At 38.6% G+C, this 21,855-nt stretch overlaps 1 long non-coding RNA gene across 1 annotated transcript; it reads left to right on the top strand.

The window, feature by feature from the left end:
• The first annotated feature begins 86 nt into the window (after positions 1 to 86).
• Positions 87 to 12,575, top strand: LOC132019572 (uncharacterized). The gene is made up of 3 exons (XR_009404806.1): positions 87 to 175; positions 4,274 to 4,308; positions 12,277 to 12,575. It is a non-coding gene; the product is annotated as an uncharacterized LOC132019572 (long non-coding RNA).
• The last annotated feature ends 9,280 nt before the right edge of the window (positions 12,576 to 21,855 follow it).

The following is a 21,855-nucleotide window of genomic DNA, read 5'->3' as shown; positions in this document are numbered from 1 at the left end:
CGCGTGAGGGCCGGGCCTCCGCCCGCGGCTGAAGCTTGAACTCTCCGCGGCCAGAGGTCTGCGGGGCCTCGCGGGACGACATCTGGGCGGGTCCCGAAGACTCCGGTCCCACGGCGCTAGAACGTTTGCCAAGTCACCCTGGAGCTGTCGGCCACGACGCAGGCGCGCGGAGAAAGTGTGTTTCAGGGACGGGGATCCGGGTACTGTGGGTGGAACCCGGGAAAAGACCCGGCGAACAAGCCGGAAGGGGGATGCGGGGCCGCAGACACCTGGAGACAGGGGGTGCGGGTTACCCCAGACGCAGAGCTGAGCGCTACTGCAGAAAACCAGGCTGGCTTTGGGATTTACAATGTATAGATTACTATTATTAGGATAATTTATAATGAGTGAAAGTCATGCTTACTGTAAAAACTTTGGAAATGATTGAAAAGTAGAAGGGAGACCCATGAGCCCCCAAAACTACAAAACTGAAAACATTTTGTTACATTTTAATAGTGAGTAAAAGCGTGGACGCAAGAGCCAATCTGCTATCAAACCCACTGCCTCACTCAGCTCAAACACTTTGAACACAGTACTGCATCTCCCTGTGTATTAATTTCCTCACCTGTTCAATGGGGAAAAAAATATATATATAATATAAATATATACATATTTTATAGGTTTATAAAATAAAGACACATTTATGAATGTATATATAAATCAAAGAAATACATATAGATCTATATCTCTTCATAGTCTTGGTGTGAGGGTAAATGAGAATCCCTTTAAAATGCTAAGTGCCTGCCCTTTCAGTAAAAGGTAATATGTATGCCATGGTTACTATTTTTTCTATGCATATTGAATACTGTTGGCAATCACAAAATAATTTCTCTCCTCACAGTACCTTTTTTTTTTTTTAAGATTTTTATTTATTTGTCAGAGACAGAGGGGGAGAGAGCGAGCGAGCACAGGCAGACAGAGAGGCAGGCAGAGGCAGAGAGAGAAGCAGGCTCCCTGCCGAGCAAGGAGCCCGATGTGGGTGGGACTCGATACCACCTGGGATCATGACCTGAGCCGAAGGCAGCTGCTTAACCAACTGAGCCACCCAGGCGTCCTCTCACAGTACCTTTTAAAACAATTATTTTCTTGATCGAATTTTAAAATCTTTATAGAAATCATTTAAATGGCTGCATAATGCATTGTGTTCCAATCATAATTTAAAATCCATCTTCTTATTGTTGGACATAATTACCGATTTTTCACCACCATTTTTAATCCTACGATGAACTTTTAAAATAAAGTTTCTTCTTTCTGAAAAGAAAATTTTCTGAAAAGTAATTAGAGGGTCAAAAGTAGTATTTTTAAGGCTATCGATATAGAATGCAAAATTACTTTTCTAAAAGGTTTGCATTAACTTCCCCCAGACTATTTGAGATGACCTATTACACTTACACCCAAACCAGCATTGAATATACATATTTATTTTTAAAAATCCTGTAATTTGACATATAACATGTAATTGTTTATTATTTTATTATTCATATTGACTTTTTCCAAATGTTCATCAATCTTTGTTTTCCCTCTGTCATGAATAGCTTGTCCATATAAGGGTCCATCTAATGGGTCTCAATAAAGTTTCTCATGATTTGCATGAACTTTTAATAAGAAGATATTAATCTTTACATATACATGACAAATATTTTTCCCAGTTTGTCATTTAAAAAAACTAGAGTGATGCAAAAAATATAAACAATTGTTTTCATACATCCTATAAAGATTTATTAGAACATACATACTGCATAGATCTCTTGTAGATCACAGAGGTTACTGATAAGTTAGACCTCCAGGGTCTCTGCCTTCCTGGTGCTTTCTTCTAATAGAAAATTTACTTGGGCAAATTTAGTGTCTTTTACTAGTACATTGTATCCCAATGTTTTGGTTAATAAATACTAACCTTTACTTATATTCATTTAAAGTGTTTTTTAAAGATTGTATTTATTTGAGAGAGAGAATGAGAGAGAGTGAGAGAGCATGAGAGTGGTGAGGGTCTGAGGGAGAAGCAGACTCCCGACATGGGACTCCGTCCTGGGACTTAGGATCTTGACCTGAGCCAAAGGCACTCAATTAACCAACTAAGCCACCCAGGTGCACTAAAGGGTTTTTTAATTAAATAAACCAAGATGAAATCGAGACAAAGACAAACCATAAGAGACTCCTAAGCATAGGAAATCAACAAGGTTGCTGGAGGGGAGGTAGGTGGGATAATTGGATGATAGATATTAAGGGGGGGAATGTGATGTAATGAGTACTAGGTATTATATAAGACTGATGAGTCACTGACCTCTACCTCATAAAACAATAATGCATTATATGTTAATTGAGCTTAAATTTAAAAATGAAAAAAAAGAAAGAGTTTTTAATTTTTATTCCGTTCTAAAATTTATTTTGGCATATGCTATGGGATGAGAAGTTAACATTTTATTTGTTATTTTACCAACATCATTTACTGAATAATCTTTTTCCTCCACCCTGATGTGTAATACCAACTTTGTTGTATACTTATCATTATTTCATAAAAGATCTGTTTCTGAGGTAATTATTCTGTTTAATGGATCTTTTTTTTTTAGAGAGAGAGAGAGCCTGGGGTGGCAGGGGGACTGAGGTAGAGGAAGAGAGAGAATCTCAAGCAGGCTCCACACAGTGCAGAGTCCAACCTGTGACTCAGTCTCGGAACCCTAAGATCGTGACCTGGGTGGAAATCAAGAGTTGGACACTTAACCAACTGAGCCAACTGGGAGCCCCATTTAACGGATTTTTTTTTTTTACATTTTTTCCCCTATATTACTATGATCAGATGGATTTGGTTATTATAGCTTTAAACCATATTTTTAACTCTGGGAGGGCCAGTCCCCTTTTTACTCTTCTCAAAATTTTCTTAGCCATTCTCTGTTGGGCATTTTATTGGAATTCCATTAAATTTAGAAAATAATTTACAAAAAAATCGTATTCTCCGTGTTCCGTCTATCCAGAAAGATGGTTTCCCATTTACTTAAGCCTCCTTTTACTCTTACTATCAAATTTATGTAAGTCTGTACATTTCTTGCAATTATTGAGCATACAAATTTTATACTTTGGTTTTCATATTTTGTGCTGGTATTTGTTTATATTTTCTGGTTTGTATTTATCTTCTATATAGCCATTTTGTTAAGCTTTCTCAATAATCTTAGTATTGTTTTACCACGCTACCTTTATTGTCCAAAAATTATGATTTTTCTCTTCAAATAGTGTTACACTTGTATTGTGGAATGCATGCTTGTATTCCCCCTAAGTCTGACATGTTAGAACTAACCCCTCCGTGGGATGGTATTAGGAGGTGGGGCCATTATTTTTAGATGAGGTCATGATGGTATTAGTGACCTTATGGGAAAGAAACTAGAGTTTGCTTTTTCTGCTCTCCATTATGCGAAAACAGTGAGAAGACAGTTGTCTGCAAACCAGGACAGAAGCCCTCACCAAGAACTAAATTTGTTGGTAACTTGATGTTAGACTTCCCAGCCTCCAGAACTGTGACAAATAAAAGTTTGTTGTTAAAAATCATCCAGTCAACAAATTACTACCTGGGTAATTTGTTATAGCAACCCAAACTGACTAAGACAACTTACTTCCCACTTTCAGCTACTAATAGCTTATTTATAATCTATTTAATTTTATCAATTCCAAATTCCAGAATGCTATTAAATAATAAAAGAAGGCAAACATCTTTGTTTTCATTAAAAATATGTACATTTTAAAATCAACTTTAAGTATAATTTTCATAAGATAAAAATAATCCATTATACATGTAAAATCTAAAATACTTTGATATAACCATGACCCTCCCCCAGAAGACATAGAATTTGTATGTCTTTGTATCTCCCCAGGAAGTTCTCTTGTGCCTCTGACCAGTCTTATCCTCACTACCTATAGTAACCACTGATCTGAGGTCTATCACTACAGATTTGTTTTGTTTATTCAAAAATACCATATATATGTAGTCATACAGTACATACTCTTTTGTGTCTGGCTTTTTTCCGTTAAGCATAGTGTTTTTGAGATTCACCCACATCATTGCATGTATAGAATACATACAATAGACTATGAAGTCTATTCCTTTTTATTGCTAAAAATTCCATTATGTGAGTATACCACAATTTATCAGTTTATCTGTGTATATATTTGGGTTACTTCCAGTTTTTGATAATGATGTATAAAGCTTCAATGAAAGTTTTATAAATATAGTTTTCATTTCTCTTAGGTAAACGCCAAGCAGTGGATTTGCTGGGTCGTTTGGTAAGTACGCATATAACTTTACAGAAAGGGCCAAAATATTCTCCAAAGAAGTTGAAACCTTCATTCCTTTCAGAAAAGTATGAGAGTTCTAGGTCTTCCGTAGTCCTGCCGACATTTTGTTTTAATTCTTCTTTTGGGTGTAGACAGGTTCCTGATTGTAGTTTTAATCTGTCTCTCCCTTTGTGACTAATGATTTGGGGCATATATCTTCATGGGCCTGTTGGTTCCCACATCTTCATGTAGTGGGCATAATTCTAAGATAGCTCTTATCTTTGCCCCTGGTGTTACTCCCGTAATTCTGTAATTATGTTATCTGGCAAAAGGGATTTTGCAGATGTAATTAGGGTTACTAATTTAAAGGCAGATAATACAGGGGGGCCTAATTTAATCACCCGAGCTCTTTAAAAGCAGAGAGTTTTCTCAGGCTAGTGGTAGAAGAGAAAGTCAGGTAGATCTGAAGAATGAGAAGGATTGGTGTAAGGGAGATTCTCCTTGCTCTGGTGAAATAGCCATAAGGCAAGAACCCAGGAATGGCCTCTAGAAAATGAGCAGAGTGCCCCAGCCAATAATCTGCAATAAAGTGGGGATTTCGTTTCTACAACCATGAGGAACTAGATTCTGCCAAACACCCTGAATGAACTCAGAAGTGGATTCTTCCTGAGAGTCTCCAAATAAGAGCCCAGTCAGGCTGATACGTTTATTTGGCTTGAGAGAACCTAAGCAAAGCTCTCTGCTGAGCCCACCTGGAGTTCTGCTCTACAGAAATATGAGATAATAAATGGGTATTGTTATAAGCCACTTAGGTTTGTGGCAATATGTCATATCACAATAGAAAACCAATATACTTCTTTTGTGAGGTGTCTGTTCAAACTTTTTTTTTTTTTAAGATTTTATTTATTTATTTGACAGACAGAGATCACAAATAGGCAGAGAGGCAGGCAGAGAGAGAGAGGAGGAAGCAGGCTCCCTGCTGAGCAGAGAGCCTGATGCGGGGCTTGATCCCAGGACCCTGAAATCATGCCCTGAGCCAAAGGCAGAGGCTTTAACCCACTGAGCCACCCAGACACCCCTCTGTTCAAAGTTTTAATTGAGTTGTTTATCTTTTTATTACTGAGTTGTAACTTTTCTTCTACAGATCTGCCCTAGCTTATAATGGTGTTATGATCTGATAAGCCCATTATAAACTGAAAATATCATAAATCAAAAAAACATTTGTTACACCTAACCTACCAAACATCATAACCTAGCCTACCTTAAACATATTTGATAACAGAGTGCTGAATATCTCATGTAATTTATTGAATATTTTACTGAAGTGACAAACAGAATGGTTGAATGGGTACAGAATTGCTGTAACTGGAATGGTTGTTTATGTTCCTGATGTGTGGCTGACTGGGAACTACAGATTGTCCCCAGTGGCCAGTATCATAAGAGAGTATTGTACAGCATATTGCTAACTCAGGAGATCAAAATTTAAAATTCAAAGTTCAGTTTCTATTGAAAGCATATTCCTTTTACCATCATGAAGTTAAAAAAACAATCACAAGGCAAATCCTTGTAAGTCAGGGACTATCTGTATACTCTGGATATCTCATTTCTCAGCTATATGAGTCAATATTTTTTGGCTTGCCTTTTCATTTTCTTAATGGCGTTTTATTTTCAGTTTTTCAGTGTATATGTCTTGCGCATAGTTCATTGAATCTACCCTAAAATATTTTATCATTTTAATGGTATTATAAATGACATTATTTAAATATCACATTTTAATTGTTCACAATCAGAATATAGAAATGACTTTGTATCCTACAACATTGCTAAATTCACTTTTGAGTTCTAGTGGTCCTGCAGATTCCTTAATATTTTCTGTTTATGATCATGTCATCTACCAATGAAGTTTTACTTTTTTCCCATCAGTCTCCTGCTTCTTTTTTCTTACCTTATTGCACTAGCTAGAATCTCTTGCATGATGTTGAATAGAAATAATGAGAGTGGATACAATTGACTCATTCTTAATCTGAAAAAGGATTCAATTTTTCACTATTAAGAGTGATGTTTTCTGCAGGTTTTCTATAGATCCCTTTTATTAGTTCAGGGACATTTTCTGGTAGTCGCAATTTCTTGAAAGAGTTTAATCATAAATAGATGTTGAAATTTGTCAAGTGTTTTTTATGCATCTATTGTGCTAATCATATGCTTTTCCCCCTTTATTCTGTTACTGTGCCAAAATGAATTGTTCAGTTTTTGACCATTAAACCAATCTTGCATTCCAGTGATAAATTCCTCCTGGTTAGGATAGCATCTCCTTTTTTTTTTTGTATTCCTGAATTCAATTTACTAATATCTTTTTTAGAAAATTTGCATCTATTTTAATGAGGGACATTAGTCTATAGTTTTCCTGCCTTTTGCTTTTGTTTTTTGGGTTTGGAGAGACTTTTATTTGTCTGTTTTGGCAATATTTTTATATTGGGACTTTGCTGGCCTTATCAAATGCATTTTGAAGTATTTCCTTCTCTGTTTTCTGAAAGGATTTCATAAGATTATTGTTTCTTCCTCAAATTTTTGGTAGATTAAAGTAGAAGCCATGTGGGCCTGGAGTTTTCCTTGTAGAATGACTTTATTTAAGAACCTAATTTCTTGGGGCACCTGGATGGCTCAGTGGGTTAGGCCTTTACCTTAGGCTCAGGTCATGATCTCAGGATCCTGGGATCGAGCTCCGCATCGGGCTCCCTGTTCCACGGGGAGCCTGCTTCCCCCACCCCCCTGCCTGACTCTCTGCCTACTTGTGATCTCTGTCTGTCAAATAAATAGATGAAATCTTTAAGAAAAAAAAAAAAGAACCTAATTTCTTTACTAGATATGGTGGTACTCGGATATTCTGTTTCTTCCTGTGTCAGTTTATATAAGATGTGATTTTCAAGGGATTTGTACTTGTTTTAATGTCTTGGCACAAAGTTGTTCATAATATTTCCTTAGGATCCTTTGGATGTCTGTAGGATCTTTATGCTACCAGTCTTTTACATATTCTCTGTTGTTCCTTATTGACCAATTTTACCAAGTATTTGTCAATTTTATTTAGTTTAAAAATAATTTTGGTACCGTTTACTTTGTATTTTCTAGTTTTCTTTGAAACGTCTTCTTTGATCGGTTATTTAGAAATGTCTTAATTCCCAAGTACATGGAGATTATTCAGATATTTTAAAGTAGGATTTATTTAGGTAAAATTTACATACAGTAAAATCTAACAGTTTTATGAGTTTTAACGATATGTATATATATATACTGCCATGTGACGAGCAGCAACTAAGATATAGTATCTTTCCATTACCAGCCAGAGATGGGGACAGAGGAGGCTCAGAAAGTCTCCCAAGCAGTAAGAAAAGCATGTGTGGACTCATAGAAGCTGATAAGATCTCACACACTTGGATTCTAAGTAACTTAATATAGTATAAATAAAAATATGGTGAGCTACAAGGATTGTTAGAGACTGGTTTGTGATTGGGATACCTTTCAAGGTAAACAATATGGAACTTCTTCCTAGGTTTTATAAGCAAGCATGAGATGCTATGAGCCTTGTGTGTGTGTGTGTGGGTGTGTGTGTATATATATGCAACATCTATATATATATAATACATATATATGTATTATGTAATATATGTGGGCCTGGAGTTTTCCTTGTAGAAGGGCTTCTATTTAAGAACTTAATTTTTTTTACTAGATATATTGGTACTCAGATATTGTATTTCTTCCTGTGTCAGTTTATATAAGCTGTGCTTTTCAAGGGATTTATACTTGTTTTAATGTCTAAAATACTATATATATACATATTATTTTTAAGTAATCTCTACACCCAACATAGAGCTCAATCTCACAATCCCAAAATCAAGTGTCATATGTGCCACCGACTGAGCCAGCCAGGCACCCACAATGGTCCTTGCTTTTAAAAGATCGCTCTGTAGGCAATGTGAAAGATACAGTGTCATCTCAGTATACTAACTTCATGAGCACTGGGTTTTTTGAATGGGGCAGGCAAATCTAAATCCTCAGTTTATATCTTGGTGCAGATTCAACATGGACTTGGTGAAACAAACAAATAAAAATTATGTAAATGATATCAAGTATTAAAATATAATGTAGGTAGAGAATGGGACAGAGACTTCAAGTCTTTATTTGTAAAATAAAGGGGACTGGGGGCTCCTGGGTGACTCAGTGGGTTAAGCCTCTGCCTTCGGCTCAGGTCATGATCTCATGGTCCTGGGATCAAGCCCTGATTCAGGCTCTCTGCTCAGTAGGGAGCCTGCTTTCCCCTCTGTCTCTGCCTGCCTCTCTGCCTACTTGTGATCTCTCTCTCTGTGTCAAATAAATAAAAAATCTAAAAAAATAAAAGGGACTGGGTTGGTTCCAACATCGTTCAAATTTAGTAAAGACAGGACTGCTGGTAAATTAAATATCTCCACAATTTAGTGATTCATACTTTTGTCATTAGTTAAATGAAATACTTGAGGAAATCATATGTTTTTATTTATTCAAACTGAAAGGAGTAAAACTATTTTTGCTTCTTTTTTTCCTTTTTTCCAAGATTTTATTTATTCATTTGAGAGAGAGAGCGTGAGTAAGAGAACACAAGCCAGGAGGGAAGCAAAAGGAGAGAGAGAAGCGGACTCCCCACTGAGCTGAGAGTCTGACCTGGGGCTCCATCCCAGGACCCTGGGATCATGACCTGAGCCGAAGACAGATGCTTAACTGACTGAGCCACCCGGGGCACCCCAAATTCCTTTTCTAAATCAGTATTTCCCAACATCTGACATTCTGCTTGAGTGCAGTAAATGTTTGTTGAATGACCAAATAATATATGCAAGTTGCCTTCAGCGAAAATGTATCTTCCTAAATCTTCAAGTAAAATCAGCACTTTAGGAATATGTTTCATGATTACTCTGTTGTATCAAGTGCATAATGTGCATATTCCAGTTTGAGAAACATGGTAGGATAGTGGCTTCACAACTGGTTGTTTCCCGGGATAACTTCCAGAAGTATTTTTGTATACAGATAATGGTGCTGAATCATGGTGCCAAATACAGCTCTTGGTCTAAGATAAGTACAGTTTAACTTTATTTCCTTATTCAATTTGCCATGGGCTAATGAATTCACTCCTTAGACAGTCAAACCCAAACATTCTGTGGCCCAGGTGGTTAGGGCCTCTCTTCTTTCTGCAGATTGTGTCAGCTTGCTCTTTGTCCAGACTGTGAGATAGAAAGATGAAGCAGTCATTGTCATAACTTAGGTAATAAGAAAGTATTTGGAAATAGCACAATTACAAAGATGACTTAGCTGGAGAAGGGGAAAATAGAAAACCTTCTTATCTTCATGAGCATTCCTGGAATGCACAAGGACTTATTTCTCTATTCATGAAAAGCAGCAACAATGAGACAATGAGAGACAATGTGAGCAATTTCTATGTGCCAGGCACTGGGCTAAGCATCTTACTCAACCTTATATCTATTTTCTGAGCTAAGTATTTGATGATCTCTTTTATGTTGTTAAAGAAACTAATAAAAAAAAAATAATGGCATTTCTTGCCACTCCCACCAACACCCCAGTGATACTGGGAATATAATAAGGATTTTCCCTTACTACATTTTATATATATATATATACATATATATTTTTTCCTTTTAAATTATTCTACTTAGGGCGCCTGGGTGGCTCAGTGGGTTAAGCCGCTGCCTTCGGCTCAGGTCATGATCTCAGGGTCCTGGGATCGAGTCCCACATCGGGCTCTCTGCTCAGCAGAGAGCCTGCTTCCCTCTCTCTCTCTCTGCCTGCCTCTCCATCTACTTGTGATTTCTCTCTGGCAAATAAATAAATAAAATCTTTTAAAAAATTTTTTTAAAAATAAATAAATTATTCTACTTACACTGTAGAGTTAAGTAAACAAGCAATTGCAATATGTTTGCTTCACAGTTACAATAAAGGTCAGACATAATTTTGGAGGACAGTAGAGAAAACCCAGAATATCGATATTAGTGAGGAAAAATTTCTCTATCTCTTTGGGACTTCGGTAAAATCTTAATTTTCTCTTCCAAGAAAAAGTATTTATTATTAGAGCCATGTAGGCATAACAATATCTATAGTATATTAGTATACTCTATTGTACTAAGAGAGTATACTCCTCTTTCCCCGTATCTCTTTCACCCCCTCCTAAATTAGCAAGTTGCCTTCAGTGAAATTCACCTACCAACTCTTTATTTAATCACACTGGTAACTTATATTTGAAGCCACGGACTAATTCATTGCCCACTTTCTTTTATTCTTCCTCCTCCAACCTCACAGTTATTAAATCATTTATGTTACACTGAGCGATGACTTCCCTCCACCTCTTTCCTTTCTATCTGACTCCCTTCTCTCTTACAGTCCCATTAGTTATTGTATCAACCTCTTAATTGGTCTCTCTCTGGCTAAACAATTTTGCACATAGAGATTATATTCATCTTCCTCAAATTCATCTTCAAAGACTTTGCTACCACACACATATATTTTCCATGACTCCTCTGTTTTTTAAGGTTCTTAGAAAGTTTGCCTCATCCTCACTGACCCCTTATATTGCAACCAAACTCTACTACTTAAACTCTGGTACAACCCCTCCCCCCGCGCTAACTGCCTCAATATCCTTGCTTTTGCTCATCCAACTGCCCTAATGATGTCTTTTGTGTTTTTCCCTCTCTGAATCCTGCCCTGCTTCAACCCTCTCCCCAAAACAGCTCATTTCCTGCATCACTCAATTGTGGATCTAGCACAGCGTTTTCACCACATAGAAGATCTACAGCTGATTGCTACAGCCCTTTCTTTCTGGAATTGCAGTCCTAAGGGCCCCTCCAAGGTGGCACTTGCCCTGTTTCCCCCATACAGCACACACTCCAGTGTCAGCCAGCACAGTCCTCTCTAAAACAAGGGAACCAGGAAGACAGCTGCCTCACTGACTGCGACTTCTCGTCTTCTCCCAAGTACAAAACATAGATTACCCAGAGGACTGGAGAAAGGTCAGTGAACTCTAGGCAAACAAGTACTCTTCTGTCATCCCTTAAATCATGCCTCTGCTGCCACTAGCTCATAGCAACCTTGACAGACACCTGGGCATTTTCCTACCTTAAGTCTTTTGCAAATGAGAACAGAACTTCACGTGGAGAGAACTGCAGAAGTTAAGAGCAATGAACTGTGTTTCTTGGAGAGATATCAGTGAGGACACTTGTTGGTGTGAGCCAAAGAGGATTTTGAGTCAAGTATATTGTTTTTAAGCCATGAACTTTGTTCCAAATCATGCTATAGTTAGTTACATGGGTTGGGCAGGAGAAACCAGAGAGCAGTTTCTCCAAAGATGGCCTGTAGGAATGGGCGCCCGGGTGGCTCAGTTGGTTGGGTGACTGCCTTTGGCTCAGGTCCTGTACCTGGAGTCCCGGAATAAAGTCCCACACTGGGGTTCCTGCTTGGTCTGCATCTCCCTCTGACCCTTCCCCCTCTCGTGCTGTGTCTCTCTCAGATAAATAAATAATATCTTTAAAAAAAAAAAAAGATCGTCTGTAGGAATGAAGGATACTCGTAACATTTATACAAAACAAAAAGTGTAAGATCTAGATCTTCATTACTATGCATCCTATAAATCTGGAAATAGAGACTCATACACATGCATTTGATACCGAATATTCAGTAGCTCTTATTAAGGATGTGAATACAGGCAACTTCCTTAGGAAACGCTATAAAAGGACACAAGGTTAGAGTCAAAATTTTTTAAAAAATCAACAACACAAGAAGCTGTTCCTGGAACTGCAGATCGGAGGCTAATCTGGGAAACATATCCTGAGGGCATTTAATAAACTTAGATAAGCCCTGACGATTACATTGGCTCCTCACAAAATAACAATTGTTTATTCTTTTGCAAATGTGAACCTTTTGAAGAGACCATTTTCTTTTTTTAAGGATTCCTTTGGGAAAAGAAGATCTCTGTCTTAAGCCAAAGAAAATACAATTCATTAGTCCTTGGTGAAAATGAAGTTCTGGAAACCAACAGGTTGGTGTTCTTGACCCATCAGCACCCTGAGCACTTGTGTCTTGTAACAAAGAGTATGAAGACTTGGAGTAACGATCCTTTCAACAAACATTTACTGACTGTCTACCATGTGTCTCACGTGTGGCTGGAGAAAACAGCACTATACAAAGAGACACGCCTCCTGTCTTTCTAGAGCTCTAGGTCTAGCAAGAAAGAAAACTATTAAATAAACAAGGAACACTTTTAAAATAAAATCGTGGTATTGCAAGGTAAAGTATACGGTGTATTATTGCCAGATCAGACCTAGTCCAGGAAGTTTCCTTATGGAAATGACATTTAAAATATCCCACTGGTGATGGGAAAAGAAAGTGTGGAAAAGGCACACATGCTCCCTAAAAGTGTTATGTCAGAAGGGACACATACTCCGTTGGTTAAGACTAGGCACACAGTCATGTGTTCAAGTAAATAAAGATGGGAAAAACAATCTAGCTATGTGCCTGAGAAAGCAAGAGTCAATAGTCTTTGTCACAGAGAGTATCCAAAATAACCTCATTGTAGAGGCTGCTTTTAGGCAAAAGTCTTGAGCAATGGAAACTTGAGCAAGGTCTAAAGGGCCCACAGGGACCACCAAGCTGAATCCAAACAGGCTCATTAAGGGACCCACCTCAAAATAGCCATAGGCTCTAATGACCAATTACAAGCACCGCAGTTCCATAGTCCGTCTTTCCTTTGCTCTCCTTGTAGTGTACTCAATAAAATTCTTTCTCTTCGGTTCTGCCTTGGATGAATTCTCTCACCACCCATGCTGCCCAACCCTCTGGGACACCCGACATTTGGTGGCCCCCCATCTGATCTGAGCGCACCACATTCATGTGTTGCCATTGCACTAAGTCCCATGTTTTAAATTACTAATGAATTTGATTTTTCTGACGCCACCAACCCGGCCCGCATATCTGAAATTATTTCAAATACTTTTGGGGTTTTTTGGGTTTGGCATCTAAAAGAATCATAAGTGAATATTTGTTGAAGTCAGAGTCATTGATTTTTTAAAATTTACATATAATGTATTATTTGGTTCAGGGATACAGGTCTGTGATTCATCAATCTTACACAATTCACAGCACTCACCATAGCACATACCCTCCCCGATGTCCAATCACCCAGCTACCCTATCGGTCCCGCCCCACCATCCAGTAACCCTTTGTTTCCTGAGATCAAGAGTCTCTTATGATTGATTGAAGACAAACTCTGATGGTATACATTTCTCTGTGCAAACAGCACATGTATATTTACTATTTTTCAATATTTTATTTGTAGTTGGCTCTTGAAATAGAAGTTTGGACGGAGATCAGCAGATTTCAGATATCAAAATAAGGAAGAACACCCTGCAGGACTTGCAAAAACTAGCTGGCAGAAACCAGTCAGATAATTCTTAAAGGCTCCTTAGCCACAGGAGTTGGGACTTAGCACATAGAAGGTGATTTCTGTAGGGCACTTTGGGAAAAGTCTTTTAAAAGGGCTCCCCTGCAAAGAAAGACTATGAGAAGTTTCCTCCTAACCCCAAGTCATGGTAGAGGGGGTGTAAGGAGACCCGTTGATGAGCTTAATATGTGTCTCTTGCATTTGAGGGACCAAGCAAACAATAATGCATCATCCCTGGAAATTCGCAAAGCCTCAAGATGCTGAATGGAGAGGTGAGGTTTGAAACATATGAGAACTATTCTCCTATGGGTTGTGCTTGCTCAGCTGTGATTTGTGACTGCTCTCAAGTCTCTCGGCTTCCCAGAAAGTGGGATGAGGGGGGTGGGGGGACTGTCCCATGTGCATCTGGAATCTCCAGGCTCTGTTGTCTTAAGGTCTCAAGCAAGACTTTCATTTTAGCGTTCTGTTAGATATCATTTTGGTCTTCCTAGTAACATATAAACAGGATTCTGAAAAGTCCAAAAGGAACAGTTTCAGCTTTTTTGAGTATTTTTATACAAGGTTAAAATAAGATAAAGTAAAAGCCATTGGCAAACTATAAAATACCATAAAACGGTTGTTCTATAGTAATGGATGTTACTATTATTTGCTGTTTATTTATTACAAATATTTCTTACACTAAAAAAATCCCTTATCAAAATATAATTTAGGGATATGTCACCATCTTTAAAGCAGGTTTGGTTTGTTTGGGTCCCTTCTGTACTTAGTATCCCAGTGAAGACTTCATGGGTTTAAACTTGGCAAGGAAAGTTAAAAGACGGAAAAAAAGAAAGCTAACTTAAAATATTTTCCATAATTCCCCTTCACTTCCCGTCCTCCCAATTTTTTGTTTCAATGGAAAAACACTAGGGAAAATATTTCAAGGAGTTATTTTAGAAGACAAAGAGGAAGTTAAATGGAGTGAAACCTCTCCTTCAAAATATAGTAAATAGTACAATAGACATAATTCTCATCCCAAAACTGGACTATTGATTGTAAAAAGCAAAAGCTAACACCTCTTATCGTAGAAAAATAACAAAACTTAGTCAATGAATGGGAAAATATACCAAACTTTAAGGAAGAAAAAATTTACTTCGAGAGAGGCAAAAGAGGACATATGATTAAAATTAGAAATTCTGAGGGGAAAGGGAAAAAGCAAGCAAATTTTACAGTGCAGGGGATTTCTTTTTACCATCAAGAAGGAAAAATAACGTTCCATCCATTTTTTACAGGTTAGTGGCAAATTCTTATATAGGAAAAGAAAAACTTGAGATGCCTGGGTGGCTCAGTCCTTAATCGTCTGCCTTCAGTTCAGGTCATGACCCCTGGGGACTGGGGATCAAGGCTTGCATCAGGCTGGAAGCCTGCTTTTCCCTCTCCCACTCCCCCTGCGTGTATTCTTTCTCTTTCTCTCTCTCTCTCTGTGAGTGTCAAATAAATAAAATCTTAAAAAAAGAAAAAGAAAGACAACATAAATATAACTAAATCTACACTGTCCACAGTGAGCATGAAATAAGATGTCTGTCTTTGGAACTGTTAGGAGAATGCTTAATTCTTTTGCACATCCATTGTATGAATTCGTATTTCCATCCAACGCAGCATCTGTTTCCAGCTGAGTCCCATGCTGGAAGGATGAAAAAAATTGGGGCTCATGGAAATTAACAACTCAGTCAAGTTCGTGTTGTTATGTATAAGGCAAAGTTGAGATTCAAACCCAAAACAAGTCTGAATCCAAAATCACGTCTCTTGTTAACAGTACCTATTTAACTGTCTTTGTAAGAAATAATTAAGAACCAAGGTGCTGGAACAGAAGGATTTTGTGCTGCACAGAATATCACAACACAAAACTGTATGGAATGAGGACAGTGTGGGGTACCCTTCCTTTTGGACTCTCTAGAAAGCAGATACCGAGATGAGTTAGGAGTGCATATAGTTGAGTGGGAAGTATAACACCTTAAAAGAAAAAAGGAGGAAGTAGGATTGGACAGAGGGAACTGTCAGACCACAACACAGACCTGACAAAAACTCCATAACACCCCCACCCCCCCACCCCGGGAACTGCCAGACCAAAGCCAAGCTCTGGAAGCACCAGTTTGTGCAATTAGCTCAGTCATGGCTGGGGAAGACTGAGAAGAACCTGACCTCTGCTCAGAAGCTGAGGCAGATCTTAAGAAAGCCAGCAGCTGAAGACTGTCAGCTCCCACCCTCCTCTCCTCATGGCTGGGTAGCAGGCCCTTTTGAAGGGGATCTGAACAGCACCCCTCAGTGTCTTCCACAGATACACAGAAGATGAGCAGAGTTTGGACCACTCAGGAAGAGAAAGCAGAACGGAGATCATTCTTCTGACTGTACGCATGTCACCTATGTTTTCTGAGTCATAACAGTTTGAATTTAAGGACAAGATGACAAAAACAACTACTTAAAGAAAAGTTACCTATAATTTTACTTACTCCTCAAGAAATATAACTTCCAGAAAAACTTTCCAAATAAATATAAGAATATCCAGTGTGTATCTCACATGAGTTTTAATAAAATTCTGTTAACTACCATGGGGAAACATACTGTTTTCCTTATATCCTGGTCCAGATCACTGAGATAATGTGTCTAACGGTGCCTAAGTTACGAGTAGGAGTTATGCCATTGTTACCAATCGACAGCGTCACTGCCCAGACACTCTCCCACGGGAAGTACCACTGATGATGCCAAGTAGCCCAGGACTTGATATCTAGTCTGGGGTTCCATTCCGGAAAATAAAAGGTGTTGAAACTAGTTCTTCATTATTATCCGTACCACCAGTAGAGCTAGCATTCTGTCCCTGTGTCCCCAATGCCACCATTTCTGGAAGACTCGATGTCTCATGGAGGTTTAGAACACAGCTTTTGAAGATTTTACATGCTTTTTTACTGTAGCTTCCTTGCTCTCGGGCTGAGGGTGGCTGAGCTAATTGATAATCTAAGTAACTAATGCAAATACAACATTCTAACAATAATGTACCAGACTTCAAACTTCTGGACTTCTACTTTCTCATACCTGAGGAGTTTTTCTTGGTAGGAAAACAGACTCTTGCTGTGTTGCCCGCTCCCAGTCTTCCAAAATTATGTAGATATTTTTATATCCATGGATGCAAGCTGAGATAACTGCTGTATTTGTTAAGAGTTTTCTCCAGTGCCTAGGGAATGGGAAACTACTATTAGAAAGGAACGGAGCAGCTGATAATTTTTACAGCATGGTGTCTGTAAGAAACTGAATACCACTATCATCTACAGTGTAAATACAGTTATTCTTAACAAATCCTTCTGTCTTTATAAAGAGTTAAAGATCTCTTCCTGACAGAGTAGCGGGCCCCACGTGACCATGATCGTTACAAGTCTGTTGGCCAAACTGGGCAGAACCAACACACTTCATAAATAATCTTGAATCTCCTATTTTATTTTTTCCATGTGTTACACTAACACCAACCTAGAATGTTTCCAGTCCAGCTATTTGCACTTGAGGAAGTCAAGATAATGCTTAGCACTTTGGAACTAAGCTCAAAGTTCAGTGTCAGCTCTACAATCTACACTGGAGTTGTTTGTTAAAAGTTTTCCTTGCTGGAAGCTTAAATACTTCTTGCACACCTTTAATTGGGCTGCTACCTTAATGTGTTGCTGCTTTATCCGTAATACTGCAGTACAGTGTCAGTACTTTTAAGAAAATACTGAAGAGGGTGCCTGGGTGGCTTAGTGGGTTAAAGCCTCTGCCTTTGACTCAGGTCATGATCCCAGGGTGCTGGGATTGAGCCCCACATCAGGCTCTCTGCTCAGCGGGGAGCCTGCTTCCCTTCCTCTGTCTCTGCCTGCCTCTCTGCCTATTTGCGATCTCTGTCTGTCAGATAATAAATAAAATCTTTAAAAAACAAACAAACAAAGAAAATACTGAAGAAGGTGCACCTGGTTGGCTCAGTGGGTTAAAGCCTCTGCTTTTGGCTCAGGCCATGATCTCAAGGTCCTGGGATTGAGCAGCATCAGGCTTTCTGCTCGGCAGGGAGCCTGCTTCCCATCCCCCCTCCTCTGCCTGTCTGCCTCTCTGCCTACTTGTGATCTCTCTCTGTCAAATAAATAAAATCTTTAAAAAAAAAAAAAAAAGAAAGAAAATACTGAAGAAAACCATCAGAGTTCAAGACATCAAGCTCATTTCTCATCATACATTTGAAGATTTTTCAGTTTCCTTGGCATAAAAAGAAAACTGAGGAAAGTAGTATTTCAGTTGTCTCTCTGGCTATCTCAGAAACCTTGTATCATTTTCTAAGAAAAAGGAATTTAAAACAGAGAATTTCCTACCCATTCTTTTCATGCTACAGAAATAAAATACATCTGCAGGCCACAGAGCACACAACTATGTTCACCTCCTCTTCTGGTTATAGTGGTGACATGTTCTTCCTGTTTATCCTTTTTGAGGATATCAAGTTTTCCACACTTCTGTTTCAGGAACTCTTTGATCTCATGGTTTTCTCTGTCTCCCGTCTCCAACTTTTTTCTAGTACTGATCTTCACAACTAAGGACAATTTACGACCCACTGAGGACCTAAGACAACTGGGGTCCAAACCAAGACTGGAAGGACAAGAATCTTACTTACAGTTTGATTTTGAAGTTCTTCCTACATAAAACTCACCTGCAGGGGCGCCTGGGTGGCTCAGTGGGTTAAAGCCTCTGCTTTCGGCTCGGGTCATGATCCTAGGGTCCTGGGATCGAGCCCCGCATCGGGCTCTCTGCTCGGTGGGGAGCCTGCTTCCTCCTCTCTCTCTGCCTGCCTCTCTGCCTACTTGTGATCTCTCTCTGTCGAATAGATAAAATCTTAAAAAACAAACAAACAAAACTCACCTGCAGAGAGAGAAGAGACAGAAGATCCACACTGAAGAATTAAGTAAGCAAAAAAATAGAAAAATAAATAAAAATAAATTTTTAAAAAAACTTTAAATCAAGAGAAGAGTAAGACCATTTTTTACGAACACAGCCCCAAGTCTCTAACCAGACTGGTGCGCAAACATGTATGCAGCCCTCAGAAGTGATAGGGGAGGGACGTGGAAGGCTAATTAGACCTGCTAATATGTGGGTTAGATTTTAATCCTTGCGTAGAACACGATTAAGGTTTAGAACCGAAATCTTGCTGAAAGGCCTGTCCTGGCAAAGCTGTGCCCTTAAGGTAAAGAAGCTAGGAAGGGAAAAAGTGGCTCAGCAGCCAGGCAGCTGACATGCAAGTTCATCTTGGCTTGCACTTTGGGAGAAAAGAAGTCTTAAACGAGAAATCAGTTTCTTTGGCCTGCACTTTTCAGAAGAGAGACCCACATGGTATCAGAGAATCTTCAAACTGAGAAGCAAACATAAATATTGGTCCCCGGCCAGTTACATCCTTAAGTGCTTGGCGGAATCTAATGGAAAATTGCCCTGCAAAGACATCGGAGTGGATGATACCAGTGTATGTGCTTCACCCAGGTCCCCTGGATCCAATTTCACTGTTTCTTGGGGCAGGGACACTCTCCTGGATATGCTTTCCTATCCAGCTCCACCAGGCCTCCTTTTTCAGAGCATGGCCCTCTAAGACACATCCTCTTGGCCATTTTTCATAGCTCTGTAGTCTCAGTGGCAACAACTCAGTGATATAACATAGACTCCAAAGTTACCTATGGAATTGGCCTGAGACCGTTTTCCATGGGACTTTGCCCAAGATCACACCCTTGTTCAGATTGCTGGCCTTCTCGCTCCTGTTTTCCTCCTCCCCCTTGCCAGCTTGCCGGGAACACTCCCTTAATAAGGACTGCCACTGAACCCTCATGTCAAGTGTCCAGTTCTAAGGAATGCGACCCAACTTACTCCCGTGGGACTCCCCCAGGCAAATAAACAAGCACCTCTCTCTAAAGACAAACTGTCTAGAAAAAAATATTACAAAACATACAGGGGAAAAAATCCATCTGAGACAGAGTCTTCAGAAACAACAGAAAAATTCACCACTACTAAGGAATTTGTGTGATAGAAAAACAACTTGACAGAATAGATAAATTATCCGGGATACAGATGGAGAGAACTAAAAATGGAAAGTATGACAGAGAGTTTAAGAGAGACAGGGAAACAATGAGAAGATTGGCCGTCGGTCTAATAATAATTCCCAAGAAAAGAATAAAAAGAACGTAGAGAGGAAACATCTAAAACAATAATGTCTGAGTAGTTTACAGAAGTGATGAAAGAGAGGAAACAACACAATTCCTATATAGGACCAAAATAAATAAATAAATAAATAAAGGTAGAGGCATCTGAAAGAGATGTTGCATAACACAAAAGCAGAGAGAACATTCTAAAAGTAACTAGATAGGAAAGCCAGATTAGCGAGGAAGAAAAAATAATTAGACACCAAGACAGCAACAAAAGAGGCCAGAAAGACAGCAAAATAATGTCTTCAAAGTGGAAAATGACTGCCAGTATAAATGAAACCAAACCAAAATATCACAAATGAAAGAGAAAATAAAACCACCTTCAGACAGTGACTGTGAGGGGACGCCTGACTGGCTCAGTCGGTAGAGCATGTGACTCTTGACCTCAGAGTTGTGAGTTTAAGCCCACCTTGGGTGTAGAGATTCCTTACAAAAACAAAACAAAACAAAATGTAATCTTCAGACAGTGACTGTGAGATTTTATAATGTAATTAATAGTTTCCCGTAAAGAAAGAGATTGACCCCAGAGGGAAAGTCTGAGATACAAGAAACCATGCAGAACAGAAAAAGAAAGTGGGGAAATGGATATGGGTTCCACCAAATTGGCATAGACTCTGAAAGCTACCATCCCCACAACAAAAATGCTCACTTTGGAGAGGTGAAGGCTCAGAAGCAAGACAAATTTCAGAAACTATAACATGTTTGTTTTTTTAAGATTTTGTTTATTTATCTGACACAGAGAGAGCAAGAGAGGGAACACAAGCAGGGGCAGAGTGAGAGGAAGAAGCAGGCTCCCTCAATGTGGGGCTCGATCCCAGGACCCTAGGATCATGACGTGAGCCAAAGACAAGGTCTTAACGACTGAGCCACCCAGGCATCCCCAGAAACAATAACATATTAGCAGAACTCAGAGGAGATTAGAGTGTGTGTGTGTGTGGGTGTGTGTGTATAAAATTAAATATAGTACATAAAATATATCTAATTCTACCAATTATATATAATCTGACAGGAGAGTAAAACACTAGTCATCTTTACATTTTCTATGCCATATATGAACACTGTAAATTTATCGACTTAAAGGATAGAAAGTAATTACATTTTTGCCATATAATAATAAAAGAAGAATAAAAGGAAATTTCAGTGAAAACCCATGATTTATCCAATAGGAAGAGAGAAGGAAGGACACAAAGTGATATGTGGGAAGCAGGAAGCCAGAATGACAGTTGCACCAACTAATATAGCCATATTAGTCAGCATCAGAGGAAACTGACATTTGGGTGGGACAAAAACACCATTATATTTTAAAAGAGTTGTATAAAAGGAACAATTCATGAGGAAGCTATATCTCTTTTGAACTTGTACATACCCCTAACAACATGTATGAATTATGATTACATGAAAAACAAAAACTGACAAAATTACCAGGAGAAGGTAACAAGCCTACAAGTGTGAAGGTTAACTTTAGAACTCTTCTTTCAGTGAGTGATAAGGTAACGAGATGGAAATTTGCTAAAGCTGTAGGTGATTTGAACAACACAGTTAAGTTACATGATATAATACACATATAGAGAGACCTGAATCTAGTAATTGCAAAAAAAATTATTTTGAAGCACCTATGGAACATTTACAAAATTTGACCTCATATTAGTCTACAAAGCAAGTCTCACATGTGACTCGTGTCTATCTAGACCCATGTTTTCTTACCATACCAAAATTAAAAACAAGAACACCAACAGCTCATATATTTGAGAATTTAAAAACACACTTCTTAATAATTAAACTGTGAAAAGAAATCTGAATCAAGATAAAACAGTTTATGTGTTATAAAAAATATTGCTTATCAAAACTTAGGGAATAAAGTTG

This window comes from Mustela nigripes, chromosome 6 (genome assembly GCF_022355385.1).
Source record: "Mustela nigripes isolate SB6536 chromosome 6, MUSNIG.SB6536, whole genome shotgun sequence".
NCBI classification, from domain to species: Eukaryota; Metazoa; Chordata; class Mammalia; order Carnivora; family Mustelidae; genus Mustela; species Mustela nigripes.
The sequence above is the reverse complement of the archived record's forward strand: the minus strand, read 5'-3'. Positions and strand labels throughout refer to the sequence as shown.